We start from the raw sequence: 19,331 nt of genomic DNA, 5'->3' as shown, positions 1-19,331 counted from the left end.
CTCCTCCTCCTATCCGTTGGTCTGCAACATCCTCCTCCAGTCCGTCGGTCTGCGGCCTTCTCCTCCGGTCCGTCGGTTGGCAATCTCCTCCTCCTGTCCCTCGGCGGCGATCTTCTCCTCCTCCGGTCTGTCGGTCTGCAACATCCTCTTCCGGTCAGTTGTTCTGCGCCCTCCTCCTCTGGTCCGTTGATCTGCGCCCTCCTCCTCCGGTCTGCAATCTCCTCATCTGTTCATCTGACACCTCCTCCTATCCATCGGTCACAAACTTCTTCCTCCGGTCCATCGACTGCGAGCTCCTCCTCTGGTCCGTCGACTGCGACCTCCGGTATGTCGGTCTGCAATATCCTTGTCCATTGGTCTGCAATCTCCTCCTGTCCATCGATCTGCACACTCTTCCTCCTCCCGTCCGTCGATCTGCAATCTCCTCATCCGTTGGTCTGCAACCTCCCCCTCCTATCCGTCGGTCTGCAACTTCTTCCTCTGGTCCGTTGATCTGCTGCCACCTCCTCCTCCGATCCGTCGGTCTACAACCTCTTCCTCTAGTCCGTCTGTCTGCAATCTCCTCGTCCGTTGGTCTGCAACCTACTCCTCCTTCTATCCGTCGGTCTGCAACGTTCTCCTACGGTCCGTCGGTCTGCCACCTCCTCCGGTCCATTGGCTGCAACCTCCTCCTCCGGTCCCGCGGCGGCGACCTCCTCCTCCTTTCCGTCGTTCTGCAACATCCTCCTCTGGTCCCTCGGCTGCGACCTCCTCCTCCTCTGGTCCGTCGGTCTGTGACCTTCTCCTCCGGTCTGTCGTTCTGCAATCTCCTCCTCCGGTCCCTCGTCGGCGATCTTCACCTCCTCCTCCGGTCTGTCGGTCTGCAACATCCTCCTCCGGTCCGTCGATCTGCAATCTCGTCATCTGTTCGTCTGCAGCCTCCTCCTCCTATAAGTCGGTCTGCAAATTCTTGCTCAGGTCCATCAATTTGCTACCTCCTCCGGTCCGTCGGTCTGCTTCTTCCTTTGGTCCGTTGGTCTATGAACTCCTCCTCCGGTCCGTCGGTCTGCAATCTCCTCCTCCTGTCTGTCGGTCTGCAGTCTCCTCGTCTGTTGGTCTGCAACCTACTCCTCCTATCCGTCGGTCTGCAACATCCTCCTCCGGTCCGTCGATTTTAGAACCTCCTCCTCAGGTCCGGCTGCAGCGACCTCCTCTTCCTCCGGTCCGTCGGTCTGCGACATCCTCCTACTCCAGACCGTCGGTCTGCGACCCCCTTCTCCTCTGGTCTGTTGGTCTGCGACCTCCTCCTCCTCTGGTCCGTCAGTCTGCGACCTCCTCCGCTTCATCGATCTGCCAGTTCCTCCTCCGGTCTGTCGGTCAGCGACCTACTCCTCCTCCGGTCCGTCGGTCTGCAACCTCCTCCTCTGGTCCCTCGGCGGCGACCTCCTCCTATCCGTCGTTCTGCAACATCCTCCTCTGGTCCCTCGGCGTCGACCTCCTCCTCCTCTGGTCCGTCAGTCTGCGACCTTCACCTCCGGTCCGTCAGTCTTCAATCTCCTCCTCCGGTCCCTCGGCGGCGATCTTCTCCTCCGGTCTGTCGGTCTGCAACATACTCCTCCAGTCCGTTGATCTGCGCCCTCCTCCGGTCCGTCGATCTGCAATCTCCTCATCCGTTCATCTGCAACCTACTCCTCCTATCCGTTGGTCTGCAAATTCTTCCTCCGGTCCGTCGATCTGCTACCTCCTCCGGTCAGTCGGTCTGCCTCCTCCTCCTTTGGTCCGTTGGTCTACGACCTCCTCCTCCGGTCCGTCGGTCTGCAATCTCCTCCTCCGGTCCGTCAGTCTGCAGTCTCCTCGTCCGTTGGTCTGCAACCTACTCCTCCTCCTATCCGTCGTTCTGCTACATCCTCCTTCGGTCCGTCGATTTGCGACCTCCTCCTCATGTCTGGTTGCAGTGACCTCCTCTTCCTCCAGTCCGTCGGTCTGCGACTTCCTCCTACTCCGGTCCGTCGGTCTGTGACCCCCTTCTTCTCTGGTCCGTCGGTCTGTGACCTCCTCCTCCTCTGGTCCGTCAGTCTGCGACCTCCTCGGGTTCATCGATCTGCTACCTCCTCCTCCGGTCTGTCGGTCTGCGACCTCCTCCTCCTGCGGTCCGTCGGTCTGCCACCTCCTCCTCCGGTCCGTCGGTCTGCAACCTCCTCCTCCGGTCCTTCGGCGGCCTCCTCCTCCGGTCCCTCGGCGGTGACCTCCTCCTCCTATCTCCTATCCTATCTCCTATCCGTCGGTGTGCAACATCCTCCTCCGGTACCTCGGCGGCGACCTCCTACTCCTCCGGTCCATCGGACTGCGACCTTCTCCTCCAATCCGTCTGTCTGCAACCTCCTCCGGTATGTCGGTCTGCAATTTCCTCGTCCGTTGGTCTGCAATCTCCTCCTCCTCCTATCCGTCGGTCTGCGACCTCCTCCTCCTCTGGTCCGTCAGTCTGCGACCTCCTCGGGTTCATCGATCTGCTACCTCCTCCTCCGGTCTGTCGGTCTGCGACCTCCTCCTCCTGCGGTCCGTCGGTCTGCCACCTCCTCCTCCGGTCCGTCGGTCTGCAACCTCCTCCTCCGGTCCTTCGGCGGCCTCCTCCTCCGGTCCCTCGGCGGTGACCTCCTCCTCCTATCTCCTATCCTATCTCCTATCCGTCGGTGTGCAACATCCTCCTCCGGTACCTCGGCGGCGACCTCCTACTCCTCCGGTCCATCGGACTGCGACCTTCTCCTCCAATCCGTCTGTCTGCAACCTCCTCCGGTATGTCGGTCTGCAATTTCCTCGTCCGTTGGTCTGCAATCTCCTCCTCCTCCTATCCGTCGGTCTGCAACATCCTCCTCCGGTCCGTCGATCTACGCCCTCTTCCAGGCCGTCGGTCTGCAACCTCTTCCTCCTATCCGTCGGTCTGCAACTTCTTCCTCCGTTCCATCAATCTGCTACCTCTTCCTCTGGTCTGTCGGTCTTCAATCTCCTTGTCCGTTGGTCTACAACCTACTCCTCCTCCTATCCGTCGGTCTGCAACATCCTCCTCCGGTCCGTCGCTTTGTGACCTCTTCCTACTGTCTAGCTGCGGCGACCTCCTATTCCTCCTATCCGTCGGTCTGCGACCTCCTCCTCAGGTCTGTCGATCTGCAACCTCCTCTGGTCCATCGGTCTGGGACTTCCTTCTCCGGTCCCTCGGTCTGCGACCTCTTCCTCCTCCGGTCCCTCGGTCTGCGACCTCTTCCTCCTCCTGTCCGTCGGTCTGCGACCTCCTCCTCCTGTCCGTCGGTCCGCGACCTTTTCCTCCTCCGGTCCGTCGGTCTGCTGCCTCCTGTTCCATTGATCTGCAACCTACTCCTTCTCCTATCCATTGGTTTGCGACCTCCTCCTCAGGTCCGTCGATCTGTGACTTCCTCTAGTCCGTCGGTCTGCTACCTTCTCTTCCGGTCCGTCGGTCTGCGACCTCCTCCTCCGGTCCGTCGATCTGCAATCTCCTCATCCGTTGGTCTGCAACCTCCTACTCCTATCCGTCGGTCTTCCACCTTTCCATCGATCTGCTACCTCCTCCTCCGGTCCGTCAGTCTGCCACCTCCTCCTCCTCTGGTCCCTCGGCGGTGACCTCCTCCTCCGATCCCTCGGCGGCGACCTCCTCCTCCGATCCATTGGTCCGTGACCTTCTCCGATCCGTAAGTCTGCGACCTCCTCCTCCAGTATGTCGGTCTGCAGTCTCCTCCTCCTTCTATACGTCGGTATGCAACTTCTTCCTCCGGTCCGTCGACCTGCTACCTCCTCCTCCGGTCTTTCGGTCTGCGACCTCCTCCTCCTCCTCCGGTCTTTCGGTCTGCGACCTCCTCCTCCGGTCTTTCGGTCTGCGACCTCCTCCTCCTCCGGTCCGTCGGTCCGCCACCTCCTCCTCTTCCGGTCCGTTGGTCTGCGACATCCTTCTCCTCCGGTCCGTCGGTCTGCAATCTCCTCATCCGTTGGTCTGCAATCTACTCCTCCTATCCGTCGGTCTGCGACCTCCTCCTCCGGTCTGTCGATCTGCGACCTCCTATGGTCCATCGGTGTGCGACTTTCTCCTCCTCCTGTCCGTCGGTCTGCGACCTCCTTCTCATGTCCGTCGATCTGCGACCTCCTCTGGTCCGTCGGTCTGCAACCTCCTCTGGTCCGTCGGTCTGCAACCTTCTCCTCTGGTCCGTCGGTCTGCGACCTTCTCCGGTCCGTCGGTCTGCGACCTCCTCCTACCCCTCCGGTCTGCAATCTCCTCGTCCATTGTTCTGCAACCTACTGCTCCTCCTATCCGTCGATCTGCGACCTCCTCCTCCGGTCCGTCAATTTGTGACCTCCTCCTCTGGTCCGTCGGTCTCGGACCTCCTCCGTTCCATCAGTCTGCAATCTCCTTGTCCGTTGATCTGCAGCCTCCTCCTATCCGTCGGACTGCAACATCCTCCTCCAGTCCGTCGATCTGCGACCTCCTCCTCCGGTCCGTCAGTCTGCGACCTACTCCTCCGATCCATCGGCCTGCGATCTCCTCCTCCTCCGGTCCGTTGGTCTGCGACCTCCTCAACCTCCGGTCCTTCACCTGCAACCTCCTCCGTTCCGTCGGCTGCAAAGTCCTCCGGTCTGTCGGTCCGCGACCTCCTCCGGTCCGTCAGTCTGCAAACTCCTCGTTCATTGGTCTGCAACCTCCTCCTCCTATCCGTCGGTCTGCAACATCCTCCTCCTGTCCGTCGATCTGCGACTTCCTCCTCCGGTCCGTCGGCCGTGACTTCCTCCTCCTCCGGTCCGTCGGCTGCGACCTCTTCCGGCCGTCGGTCTGCAACCTCTTCTTCCTTTGGTCTGCAACCTCCTCCTATCCGTCTGTCTGCAACATCCTCCTCCAGTCCGTCGGCCGCGACTTCCTCCACCTCCTGTCTGTCAGTATGCGATCTCCTCCTCCTCCGGTCTGTCGGTCTGCGACCTCCTCCTCCGTTCCTTCTGTCAGCAACCTACTCCGGTCTGTCTGTCTGCAACCTCCTCGCCCATTGGTCTGCATCCTCCTCCTATCCTTCGGTCTGCAATCTCCTCCATCGGTCCAGATACGGCGACCTCCTCCTCCTCCAGTCTGTCAGTTTGCAATCTCCTCGGCCATTGGTCTGCAACCTACTCCTCCTGTCCGTTGGTCTGTGACCTCCTCCTGTCCGTCGGTCTGCGACCTTTTCGTCCGCCGGTTCGTCGGTCTGCTATCTACTCTACCGTTGGTCTTCAGCCTACTCCTTCTATCCATTGGTCTGCGACCTCCTCCTCAGGTCCATCCATCTGCGACTTCCTCTGGTCCGTCGGACTACGACCTCCTGCTCCGGTCCGTTGATCTTCAATCTCTTCATCCGTTGGTCTGCAACCTCCTCCTCCTATCCATCAGTCTGCAACTTCTTCCACCGCTCCATCGATCTGCTACCTCCTCCTCTGGTCCGTCAGTCTGACTCCTCCTCCGGTCCATTGGTTTGCAACCTCCTCCTCCGGTCCCTCGGCGGCGTCCTCTTCCTCCTCCGGTCCATCGGTCCGCGACCTTCTCCTCCAGTCCGTCGGCCGCGACTTCCTCCACCTCCTGTCTGTCAGTATGCGATCTCCTCCTCCTCCGGTCTGTCGGTCTGCGACCTCCTCCTCCGTTCCTTCTGTCAGCAACCTACTCCGGTCTGTCTGTCTGCAACCTCCTCGCCCATTGGTCTGCATCCTCCTCCTATCCTTCGGTCTGCAATCTCCTCCATCGGTCCAGATACGGCGACCTCCTCCTCCTCCAGTCTGTCAGTTTGCAATCTCCTCGGCCATTGGTCTGCAACCTACTCCTCCTGTCCGTTGGTCTGCGACCTCCTCCTGTCCGTCGGTCTGCGACCTTTTCGTCCGCCGGTTCGTCGGTCTGCAATCTCCTCGTCCGTTGGTCTGCAATCTCCTCCTCCTATCCTTCAATCTGCAACATCCTCCTCCGGTCTGTCGATCTGCGCCCTCCTCCTCCTCCGGTCCGTCTGTCTGCAATGTCCTCCTCCTATACGTCGGTATGCAACTTCTTCCTCCGGTCCGTCGACCTGCTACCTCCTCCTCCGGTCTTTCGGTCTGCTACCTCCTCCTCCTCCGGTCCGTCGGTCCGCCACCTCCTCCTCGTCCGGTCCGTTGGTCTGCGACCTCCTTCTCCTCTGGTCCGTCGGTCTGCAATCTCCTCGTCCGTTGGTCTGCAATCTACTCCTCCTATCCGTTGGTCTGCGACCTCCTCCTCCTCCGGTCTGTCGATCTGCGACCTCCTATGGTCCGTCGGTGTGCGACTTTCTCCTCCTCCTCTCTGTCGGTCTGCGACCTCCTCCTCATGTCCGTCGATCTGAAACCTTCTCTGGTCCGTCGGTCTGCAACCTACTCCTCTGGTCCGTCGGTCTGCAATCTTCTCCGGTCCGTCGGTCTGCGACCTCCTCCTCCCCCTCCGGTCTGCAATCTCCTCGTCCATTGTTCTGCAACCTACTGCTCCTCCTATCCGTCGATCTGCGACCTCCTCCTCCGGTCCGTCAATTTGTGATCTCCTCCTCTGGTCCGTCGGTCTGCGACCTCCTTCGTTCCATCAGTCTGCAATCTCCTTGTCCGTTGATCTGCAGCCTCCTCCTATCTGTCGGACTGCAACATCCTCCTCCGGTCCGTCGATCTGCGACCTTCTCCTCCGGTCCGTCAGTCTGCAACCTACTCCTCCGATCCATCGGTCTGCGATCTCCTCCTCCTCTGGTCCGTCGGTCTGCGACCTCCTCAATCTCCGGTCCTTCACCTGCGACCGCCTCCTTCTCCGTTCCGTCGGCTGCAAAGTCCTCCTCCTCCGGTCCGTCGGTCCGCGACCTCCTCCTCCTCCTGTATGTTGGTCTGCAATCTCCTCGTCCGTTGGTCTGCAATCTCCTCCTCCTATCCTTCAATCTGCAACATCCTCCTCCGGTCCGTCGATCCGCGCCCTCCTCCTCCTCCGGTCCGTCTGTCTGCAATGTCCTCCTCCTATACGTCGGTATGCAACTTCTTCCTCTGGTCCGTCGACCTGCTACCTCCTCTTCCGGTCTTTCGGTCTGCTACCTCCTCCTCCGGTCTTTCGGTCTGCTACCTCCTCCTCCTCCGGTCCGTCGGTCCGCCACCTCCTCCTCGTCCGGTCTGTTGGTCTGCGACCTCCTCCTCCTCTGGTCCGTCGGTTTGCAATCTCATCGTCCGTTGGTCTGCAATCTACTCCTCCTATCCGTTGGTCTGCGACCTCCTCCTCCTCCGGTCTGTCGATCTGCGACCTCCTATGGTCCGTCGGTGTGCGACTTTATCCTCCTTCTCTCCGTCGGTCTGCGACTTCCTCCTCATGTCCGTCGATCTGCGACCTTCTCTGGTCCGTCGGTCTTCAACCTTCTCCTCTGGTCCGTCGGTCTGCGACCTCCTCCTCCCCCTCTGGTCTGCAATCTCCTCGTCCATTGTTCTGCAACCTACTGCTCCTCCTATCCGTCGATCTGCTACCTCCTCCTCCGGTCCGTCAATTTGTGACCTCCTCCTCTGGTCCGTCGGTCTGCGACCTCCTCCGTTCCATCAGTCTGCAATCTCCTTGTCCGTTGATCTGCAGCCTCCTGCTATCCGTTGGACTGCAACATCCTCCTCCGGTCCGTCGATCTGCGACCTTCTCCTCCGGTCCGTCAGTCTGTGACCTACTCCTCCGATCCGTCGGTCTGCGATCTCCTCCTCCTCCGGTCCGTCGGTTTGCGACCTCCTCAATCTCCGGTCCTTCACCTGCAACCTCCTCCTCCATTCCGTCGGCTGCAAAGTCCTCCTCCTCCGGTCTGTCGTTCCGCGACCTCCTCCGGTCCGTCAGTCTGCAAACTACTCGTTCATTGGTCTGCAACCTCCTCCTGTCCGTCAGTCTGCAACATCCTCCTCCTGTCCGTCGATCTGCTACCTCCTCCTCCGGTCCGTCGGCTGTGACTTCCTCCTCCTCCGGTCCGTCGGCTACGACCTCTTCCGGCCGTCGGTCTGCAACCTCTTCTTCCATTGGTCTGCAACCTCTTCCTATCCGTCGGTCTGCAACATCCTCCTCCGGTCCGTCGGCTTCCTCCACCTCCTGTCTGTCAGTATGCGATCTCCTCCTCCGGTCTGTCGGTCTGCGACCTCCTCCTCCTCTGGTCTGTCGATCTGCAACCTCTTACTCCTCCGTTCCTTCTGTCAGCAACCTCCTCCGGTCTATCCGTCTGCAACCTCCTCGTTCATTGGTCTGCATCCTCCTCCTATCCTTCGGTCTGCAACATCCTCCTCCGGTCCGTCGATCTACGACCTCCTCTTCCGGTCCATCGGCTGCGACTTCCTCCTCCTCCTGTCCGTCGGTCTGCGACCTCCTCCTCCTCCGGTCTGGCGGTCTGCAACCTCCTCCTCCTGCTTGTTGTCCTGTTACCTACTCCTCCTGCTGTCTGTCTGTCCGTGACCTTCTCCTCCTGCAATCCATCGATCCGCGACCACCTCCTCCTGTTGTCCGTCAGTCTGTTACCTCCTTTTTCTCTTTCCCATGACCTCCTCGTCCTACCCATCGGTCTATGACCTCCTCCTATTCTTGCCCGTCAGTCTGCTACCTCCTTCTCTTGCCCTTGACTTCCTCATCTGCAGAATCAGAATGAATGCATGTTTTGTTATACAGAAAATTGTTATGTCTACTTGCTAGTTCTTTCTAAAAAAAAAATATTGATTTTTTAAGAATTTTTTTTTAATTATATCTCGGGCTCTGTTCGATCACACCAGTTTTGTCATTTGTATTCTGTCTGAGAACATTACCCTAATCCTTTCTGGCTTCCATTTAGCTGACCATCCATTCCCTCGGGGTGATAAGTCGCCATGTTACAGTTGAGCTTCTTTGGAGACTGTTGTTTTACACTAGATTTTAATAGTACAGTATTGCAGTGTATTATATACTTTTTGAGACAGAATATTCATGTTTCAATTGCTTCCATTTTTTCCTCAAATGTAAAGAGAAGTGTATGTCAAAAGAAAATCTGCGTTTGGCATCATTGCACGCATAATTCCTCCCACTAAAGAAATAGTTCAAAATATGTACCCCACACAGTTATGATGTACAATAACAAATTATTTTGTGTTACCATGTTAGCCAGAAATAATGAAGTAAATACTTCTATGCTGAAAAATGACAAAAGTATTCTAGAAGTGATAATTTTTCTGGCTACCAATACAGGTATGTTTGCAAACTTTCAGAACATAGAGGCTCCTTCTTCAGGCTAATTTACAAATGAATGATTCATTAGCTGGGTAGAAAGGCAGAAGGAGCAATTGTAAGTACACAGTGCTGTGTAATACGATGACTGCAATATATTGAGAAGGTAAAAACTTTGATGCGTGTGCTTCAAGTCGTAAAAAAAGTGTGTAATAAATATATACATACATTATTGCTCTATAACAGAGGTGTATCTAAGGAGGAAGCAGGTGGAGCAACTAACAGAACCGCTGTCTAGATATTTGAAATGGCTGCTAAAACCAATTCTCCTAACCCCTTAATGACCGCTGATACTCCTTTTAACGGCGGCAGTTAATGGCGCTGAGGAAAAAGTGTATAGCACCCCCCATAGTCGAAATTTGTCCGGGCTCTCGGCTGCCGGGGGTAGCCAATTCCCCAGAGAACATGATTCGGGTCAGTTTTTACCGACCCAGATGTTGTGATCGCCGTTATTAACGGTATAACGGCGACATGAAAAAAAAGTCTGATTTTGCATTTAATTTCTCTCTCCTCTGATGAGAGAAATAGGGTCCCTAGATCTCCCCTCTGTACCTCCTGGTGTCCCTGGACCCTCCTGCTTCCCCCCACGGCTGCTGGTATCTTATTCCGTGAAGAAAATGGCTGGCGCATGCTCAGTGCGCCCTCCGAGATCTACCAGCCGGCACCCAGCAACAATAGGAGATTTTTCCTATTGCTTCATTTTGGTCACTCTGATAGACCCTATCACAGTGATCAAAATAAAAAAATAGTAAAACAACCCCACTTTATCACCCCCTTAGGTAGGGAAAGATAATAAAGTAAAAAAAAGTATTTATTTCCATTTTCCCATTAGAGTTAGAGTTGGGCTAAAGTTAGGGTTAGGGCTGGGGCAAAAGATAGGGTTAGGGTTGGGGCTAAAGTTAGCATTAGGGTTGGACTAGAGTTGGGATTACGGTTAGGGTTGGGATTAGGGTTAGGAGTATGTTGGGGTTAGGGTTGGAGTTAGAATTGGGGGGTTTCCACTGTTTAGGCACACTAGGTGCTCTCCAAATGCGACATGGCGTCCGATCTCAATTCCAGCCAATTCTGCGTTGAAAAAGTCAAACGGTGCTCCTTCCCTTCCAAGCTCTGCAGTGCGCCCAAACAGTGGTTTACCCCACATATTGGGTATTGGCGCACTAAGGACAAATGCACAACAACTTTGGTGGTCTAATTTCTCCTGTTACTTTTAGGAAAATAAAAAATTGGGGGCTTAAAAATCATTTTTGTGGAAAAAAATGATTTTTTTATTTTCACGGCTCTGCGTTATAAACTTTAGTGAAACCCTTGGGGGTTCAAAGTTCTCACAACACATCTAGATAAGTTCCTTGGGGGTCTAGTTTCCAAAATGGGGTCACTTATGGGGGGTTTCTACTATTTAGGCACATCAGGGTCTCTGCAAACGTAACATGACGCCCTCAGACCATTCCATCAAAGTCTGCATTCCAAAACGGCGCTCCTTCCCTTCCAAGCTCTACCGTGTGCCTAAACAGTGGCTCCCTCCAGATATGGGGTATCAGCGAACTCAGGACAAATTGGACAACAACTTTTGGGGTCCAATTTCTCCGGTTACCTTTGGGAAAAAAAAATTGGGTGCTAAAAAATCATTTTTGTTGAAAAAAAATTATTTATTTTCACAGCTCTGCGTTACAAACTTTAGTGAAACACTAGGGGTTCAAAGTTCTCACATCACATCTAGATAAGTTCCTTGAGTGGTCTAGTTTCCAAAATGGGGTCTCTTTTGTGTTTTTTTTTCCACTGTTTAGGCACATCAGGGGCTCTCCAAACACGACATGGTGTTCGATTTCAATTCCAGCCAGTTCCGCATTGAAAAAGTCAAACGGTGCTCCTTCCCTTCCAAGCTCTGCCATGCGCCCAAACAGTGGTTTACCCCCACATATGGGGTATCGGCGTACTCAGAACAAATTGCACAACGACTTTGGGGGTCTAATTTCTCCTTTTACCCTTGGGAAAATAAAAAAAATTCATTCTAAAGTAAAATGTTTGTGAAAAAAGTTAAATGTTCATTTTTTCCTTCCACATAAACTTCTTGAATGTGATTTTGAGCACCTTGACAGGTGCAGTTTTTAGAATGGTGTCACTTTTGGGTATTTTCTGTCATGTACAACCCTCAAAGTGACTTCAGATGAGCTGTGGTCCCTAAAAATAAAATGGTTTTGTAAATGTTGTTGTAAAAATGAGAAATCGCTGGTCAACTTTTAACCCTTAGAACGTCCTTACAAAAAATTGTTTCCAAAATTGTGCTGATGTAAAGTAGACATGTGGGAAATGTTATTTATTAAGTATTTTGTGTAACATATCTCTCTTATTTAAGGGCATAAAAATGAAAAGTTTTTAAAATTGCATAATTTTAAAAATTTTCACCATATTTCCATTTTTTTCATAAATAAATGCAAGTTGTATCGAAGAAATTTTACCACTAACATGAAGTACAATATGTCATGAAAAAACAATCACAGAATCAATGGAATACGTTAAAGTGTTCCAGAGTTATAACCTCATAAAGTGACAGTGGTCAGAATTGTAAAAATTGGCCCGGTCATTAAGTAGCTTATTGGCTCTGTCACTAAGGGGTTAAAGTATCATCCTATTTAAAAGATTCTATTGATTTTCTCAAAGCATTAACTAGCATAGACTGGCAAGAGGATTTCTCTTTAGTCACTACTGACGTACAAAAACTTCTACACAAGGATCCCACAAAAATTGGGGATCGAGGCTATAGGGTCGGGGTCACACTTGCGAGTGCAATGCGAGAAACTCGCCTCAACACCCGGCACTGCCGCCGGCACTCGGGACTGGAGCGTTCAGCTGCATAAAAATACATGCAGCAGCACACTCCTGTCCTGAGTGCCAGCGGCAGTGCCGGGTGTTGAGGCGAGAGACTCGCACGAGTTTCTCGCATTGCAGTTGCAAGTGTGACCCCGGCCTAAAGAACATCCTACAAAATAATAGAAAAAACATTATTCTTTTGTATGCACTATAATTTCTTTTGAAAAATAAAAAGAAAAGGAAAATCCAGTCCTGTTGAGCCGGACTCCAATTTTTTCTATTATCCTTGATGTGAGGCCAGGGCGAGGCCGGTGTCTGAGCCCCAGGTGGGTGAGCATAGAGCAACTGGGTGAGCTGGAATTAAGTTTTTATAATCCTTCAAAATACAAATAAAAGATCGGACTATATTGTATTTGTAATAGAATCTTTAGAGTTCACTTTATCACATAATGCTTTCCAATATATGGAGAAGTGGTACCTGCAGCAGGTTGGCACTGCCATGGGTACTCCCTTGGCGTGTGTCTTTGCCAATCTAGTTTTGTTTTTTGTTTTTTTAAGATAAATACATTACTTGTCAATTTAACCCCTACCTTAAATACATCCGTACATATCTAAGATGTGTGGATAATATATTTATGGTATAGGCAGGCACTAAAGAACAATTCACAGATTTTCTTATTACAATTAATATAGAAAATATGAAATTTGCATCTAATTTCGGTGGTAATTCTATAGAATTTCTAGACATTAAGGTTCAGATCAGTCCGTAGCCTTAGCCTGTGACGTCACACGCTGTCAGTGCAGGACAGTGTCGGCCCCCCTCAGCTGTGCATCCATGACGCTACCGGCCGGAGCTATCCTGGCTCTGCCCAGCTCCTTTATTTACTTGCACCTCAGTCAGCCAGCTCATTCACTTCATCCTCCCAGCTTCTCACCTGCTTATCCAGCATTTCTGTGGATCATTGACTGTGATCAGCACAGCACCTTCATTCAGCAGAGCTAGGGTAAGTTTGTATAAGTCCTTTACCGTTCATCAGTGTATCTTGCTGTGGTAGATTTGTATCTCCTGCATGCTTTGAGTATCGGGCTTATGTGTGAAAGGCAGGACTTTCACTTTTACGTTATCATCTTTGAATCGTCCTGTGAGCGCGATGCCTTTCTCTATTTACTTATTACAAAAACTTATCGCAAGCCAACTTCAACTAATATATTCTTTTGCATTACAAAAGCGCAGCTCCTAATCACACTAAGTGTGCATTACCTTATAGTCAAATGTTAAGACTGCCCAAGATTAACAATAACGAAAACATTCTTCAGGAACATGCCAATGAATTAAAAAATCGCTTTATGCTAAGACGCTACCCTTCCTCTGTTTTGGATGAAGCTGAAATCAGAGCCTCTCAGTTACCCCATAGACTTACACTGAGCGCTTGTGACTGTCAAGAAGTCGCGGCCACAAGATAGTGGACAGGAGCTGCACCGGCAAGAGCTGAGGATGGCGGCTGGTAAGTATAAGAGCAGAGGCAGGGAACTTACATTAGCAGCACCACTCCAGCGCTGAAAAGAAAAAGAAAATGCTGGAGTGGTGCCTTAATTAACCTGAAAGCTAAACATTGCGAATGTAAAAAAAAATGTTTTGGGCTTCGAAAAGCTGCAAATAAAATACAGTAAGGAGTGATCAAAATACCATATCTATTCCAAAATTGTATGAAAAAATGTAGCCTTGCTCCACAAAAATATGGAGTCACACAGCTCCATCGACTGAAAAATAAAAACATTAAGGGTCTTTGGAAGTGGTGACGCAATAATAATAATAAAAAAATATATATATTATGTTTTACAAAATTCCAGTTTTTCTTTTCACAACAAAAATATTTAAAAAATTGCACAAGTTTGTTATCGTCAGAATCGTACTGATGAGAATATATATATATATATTGTGGTGTAGTGACCACTGTGTCCGCTAGGGGGCGCTGTGTGGGTGTCACAGGAGAGAGGATGAGTGGCAGGGTGCAGAATGATCGTTATGTATCCCAAGGTTGGTGGCCTTGGGATGGAAGCTTGAATATGTGTGTTGATCAGCAGAGGTACTGCTGAGCTTTCGTTACACTGTGTCAGGGAGAGCTTTCCAGGTAGCTGGTGAGCTGGCGGGACCAGCTACCTACAAACCCACCCAGGGGTGTGTGTTTAAATACGCCTATAGTAAAGACTATGTGAGTGTGCTTGTAAGACCTGTGATGAGGTCATAGCCATGCGATCCGGTGGGCGTGGCTACGGACCATATAAGGTGGCCAGGATAGGTCACATGAGTGAATGCTTGGACCCGGTTGGTCCGTTTGGAACGTCTCGCTGGAAGATGTGTCTGCCTTCCTGAAGTGCCTGTGTCTAATGGCTGCACGTGTCTGAGAGTTCCCAGAGGAGGGAATGGACGTCTGCAGTGTGATGAAGCAACCATGAGATAACCCGGCCACGGGGTGAGATAACTGTGAGGCTAGAAAGCCTGCGTATTGAACATTGCATAACCTGTATGACTACAGGACTAACAGAGTGGAGCTCTGTCATGGACACTATGCTGTTTGATATGAACTTTCTGTTGCTGGTTGTGGTTTATGATGCCTGAATAAACCGCATGGACTGTTATCGTTTTATGGAAAACCCGTGCCGGATCTGATTATTTGGCTGCCAAGCAAGTGTCCCCAACCTTAATAACAAGCGCTACCTTACAATATATATATAATACATAAAGCTCAATGTGGGTGTGTATGTATGTATGTCCACGATTGGCATCCGCACTGTCGCAGCTACAGCCACAAAATTTGGCACAGTCACACGTCTGGACCCCGAGAGCGTCATAAGCTATGTTGTGAGGCAAAATTTTAACCCTGTGCTTTCCAATTCACCAAACAATTTTTCCCTATCTACATAATGGGGAAAAAGTGAAAGAAAAAGTGTTGGAGGCAAATTGACAGCTGCCAGATGTGAACAAGGGGGACATAAAGAATAAGAAAGCGATGGCACCAAACAGTATATACCGTACAGTTGCTAAGGTGGGGCCCTGACATGGGATACTCACCACACACGAGGATATGAACACACACACAAAATGCGCCACACACTACCACGTGCTTCAACACATATACCACCCTCAGCACACATACACCAACCTCGCCACATGAAAGTCGAAACACAAAAGTCGCCACTCAAAACTCACCACGCTGTCCCAGAGCTGTTTAAAAGATGAAAAATGAGCTGTGATTGGTTGCTATCAGCAGCAGTTTTCTTTGTAGACAGTTGTGGTAAATGAGGCCTATTATTCTTATCATTTCTGTGGTGTTATCCTCCTTCTGTAAAGCTGGAAATAACACAATTTATTACCGTGCCAACACAGACCACCCTCTGACACAGACTGCAGGGGGAGCCCAGTATCACACAGGATAGGATTAGATACACAGCTCAGCAGTCAGTATCACACAGGAAAGTATTAGACACATGGCTCAGCAGGCAGTATCACACAGGATAGGATTAGATTCAGAGCTCAGCAGTCAGTATCACACAGGCTAGCATTAGATACGCAGCTCAGCACACAGTATCACACAGAATAGGATTAGATACACGGCTCAGCAGTCAGTATCACACAGGATAGGATTAAATACGCACTGTTTGGTGCAGGTTCCAGTGCTGACCTTTCCAGGCACATAACAGCTCATCTGTATAGCTGACGTGCCCGCAACAGCCGCAGGTGGAATCATGACCCACCCGCAGCTGTTAACTAATTAAATGCTGCTGTCAATCTTTGACAGCGGCATTTAATTTGGAAGTGCGTCACTAATACCGCCCATCGGTAACCCTGTCAGATGATTGTGGGTCTTCCATGGGTCAACATGACAACCAGACGTCTGCCGCAGACCTCTATGGTTTCATTGCCGGATTGCTATAAGCGCCACACCGTGGTCGGTGCTCATAGCAAGTGAGCATTTCTGCTACACACGGGCAATCTGATCATCGCCTGTGTGAAGCAGAGGTGATCGAAGTACTGCAGCTTCTAGTCTCCCATGGAGAATATAGAAGCATGCAAAAAGTAAAAAAAAAAAGTTTTTAAAAATATTAAACAAATAAAAATAATAAAAGTTCCAATCACCCCCCTTTTGCCTCATTCAAAATAAAACAATAAGAAAAAATCAAACATGCACATATTTGGTATCGGCGCGTTCAGAATCGCCCGAACTATCAATATAAAAAAAGAATTAACCCGATCGCTAAACGGCGTAACAAGAAAAAAAAAAAATCGCCAGAATTACATTTTCTGGTTGCTGGTACATTGCAATAAAATGTATAAATAAAAATGTCAGTTCAGCCCGCAAACAATAAGTCCTCACCCAGTCCCAGAGCATGAAAAGTGGAGACGTTACATGTCTCGGAAAAAGGCGCTGTTTTTTTTTTTTTACCACTTAGATAAAAAACCTTAGAACTAGTAAAAAGGTTGACCAATAGGGGATACAATAACCGAGACATAAAACATGCCTTTGTTTCTGTCTCCAAAAACCCTAGGTCCTTTTCACCACAAAGCAAGCGATCATTGGACAATGACACCCACTCTTCTGTCAGCATACAGTCCGCAATTCAATGAAATTAAATCCATTATAATGAAATATTTACAAATCAAGATGATATCTTATGTGACAAAATTAATAATGGATGTAGGTGCGTTGCTAAAAGGGGTCTCACTCTCGGCAATTCCTTATCTCCTAGCCTTCTGAGACAACCCATTGAGACTTCTACCTGACTACCTACAAAGGGTTTTGATAACTGTGCTAGCAGCAGGTGTAATGTATGTACGGATGTCTTACACAGAAGTAAAACATTTATCGCCTACCATTGATTATAATATTTCATCTTTTATGAACTGTGACCCCAAATACGTTGTATATTGTATAATGTGACTGTCACGTCAATGACGTTATATTGGTTGTACCACCCGTAAACTAAAGAAAAGAATCGCAGAACATATGTGCGACAACAACAATAAAAATAGCACCTATTCAGGAGCATTCAGACACTTCGTAACTATTCATAAAGGGGAGCTCATACATTTTGTGTTTTTTGGTCTGGAAAGGGTCATTATCCCCAAAGGTGGTGGAAATTGGCACAAACATCTCACCACCAGAAAAGCATACTGGATTTTATGTTTCAAAATATCCAAATTCTGGCGCCAGAAATGCATCAGATGTTTTTTAATCCTTTTAACAATAATTATGACTAAATAAAATTTTTGTACTTTACCTGGATGGTGTGTCGACAAGAATCCTTTTCCTTCATACATTGTGGCTGTCCTCAGCAGCGGGATCGGCACACACCTGTGGTCTCATTAATTCCAGCCTCAGTCGGATCCCATTTTCACTACATGGAAGCTCTCTGACTCTCCTCCCTGCAGTTAATTCTATATTTGCTGTATTGATCAGGGTCTTATAAAATGGATTTTTTTTTTTACCACAAAAGTAACTTTCTTTTATTTTTCTTCTGTAGATATATGGATCAGCATTACATAACTAGAGCATTTCAATATGTCAGGTTAGTATGTGTGTGCATATCTCTATTATACAAGATTTCATATTCTGCCACCATTCTTGGGTCAGTTTCCTTAGTAAAATATTAGAGAACCTGTCAGCTCAGCAGGATTTTGCTAAGTAAACTACAGGCATTGTCATGTTGGTACTGTGAAATTTCTAACTCTGCGAGCCGTGACATCTGTAAGGTTGCCTCATTTCATTGGCTATGAACTGCGATAAGCTTAGTGCCGTCACCGCTCTTTGCAGCAGGTGGCTTCACACGCTAATGTCAGTATGTTCCAGCTGTCACGCTGAGCAGTCACATTACTGATGTAACCGCTCAGCACTGCATCTGGATGTAGCAGAGTTGGGGATTGATGTGGGATTTACAGCTAACCCCTTTGGATTATTAGATTTTTTTAAAAAGGTAATAAATGGATAGAAGAGGGTCGGGGAGTGCTTTGTATAAATAAATAACTTTTATTTGCTTTAAACTTATGGAGTTAGTAATGGGTGTATCTTATAGACGCCTCTGCATTCCTTGAGCTTGATGTTAGCGGACATTACAAAGCTGACATCAATCTCAAAATGTTACCCCACTTGCCAACACCCCAGGACTAGCAGGAAGAGCCCTGAAAAGTGCCAGAATTGGCGCATCTAATGGATGCATCTTTTGTGGGACGGCTGTGGGCTGCTATTTTTAGGCTGAGGAGGGGCAAATATTCTTGGACCTGCCCAGCCTGAGAATACCAGCCCCCAGCAGTCTGATTTAGCTAGGATGGTTATCAAAAATAGGGGCGATCCCATGCCATGTTTTTAAATGATTTATTTAAAGAATTAAAAAAAAACTGCGTGAGGGCCCCTCAGTTTTTGATAACCATCCCGGATAAACCGGATTACGGTACCTGTTTAACTGCGCTTGTTATCAAAAATAGAAGGGATCCCTCGTCATTTTTTTTTCCTTTACATGATTCGCCAGCCAATTACAGCCATGCCGATACTCAGCGTCGGACTGGAACACCTTGGGCCCACCAGAGAAAATCATTCTTGGGGCCCACTATGTAGCTGCATAGAGTTAAATACCAGACCACCAATTATGCGGTAAAACACGCTAATATCCGGGTATAATATAAGGTTGTACATGTCTTAATTATGTAGCAGGAGTTGGGGTAGCCCCCTCATAGAATATAAAGCAGCCCCCTCACATAGTATAATGCAGCCATCTCATAGAATATAATGCAGCCATCTCATAGAATATAATACTGCCCCCCTCATAGGGTATAATAATGCACCCCCTCATAGGGAATAATGCACCCCCTCATAGGGTATAATGCACCCCCTCATAGGGTATAATGCTGCCCCCCTCATAGGGTATAATGCACCCCCTCATCGGGAATAATGCACCCCCTCATAGGGTATAATGCTGCCCCCTCATAGGGTATAATGCTGCCCCCCTCATAGGGTATAATGCACCCCCTCATAGGGAATAATGCACCCCCTCATAGGGTATAATGCTGCCCCCTCATAGGGTATAATACTGCCCCCCTCATAGGGTATAATACTGCCCCCCTCATAGGGAATAATGCAGCCCCCCCTCATAGGGAATAATGCTGCCCTCCTCATAGGGTATAATGCTGCCTCCTCATAGGGTATAATGCTGCCTCCTCATAGGGTATAATGCTGCCTCCTCATAGGGTATAATGCTGCCTCCTCGTAGGGTATAATGCTGCCTCCTCGTA

General features: G+C 49.9%; 1 long non-coding RNA gene across 2 annotated transcripts in view; it reads left to right on the top strand.

The window, feature by feature from the left end:
- Window positions 1-19,331, top strand: part of LOC141052320 (uncharacterized) — a 61,381-nt gene that overhangs the window by 27,784 nt on the left and 14,266 nt on the right. For both annotated transcript variants that reach the window (XR_012220781.1, XR_012220780.1), the window contains exon 4: window positions 17,570-17,614. This is a non-coding gene — a long non-coding RNA (uncharacterized lncRNA). The remainder of the gene's footprint in view (window positions 1-17,569; window positions 17,615-19,331) is intronic.

Source organism: Dendrobates tinctorius, unplaced genomic scaffold, assembly GCF_039654945.1.
Source record: "Dendrobates tinctorius isolate UK_male_01 unplaced genomic scaffold, ASM3965494v1 ptg000159l, whole genome shotgun sequence".
Classification (NCBI taxonomy): domain Eukaryota; kingdom Metazoa; phylum Chordata; class Amphibia; order Anura; family Dendrobatidae; genus Dendrobates; species Dendrobates tinctorius.
The sequence above is the reverse complement of the archived record's forward strand: the minus strand, read 5'-3'. Positions and strand labels throughout refer to the sequence as shown.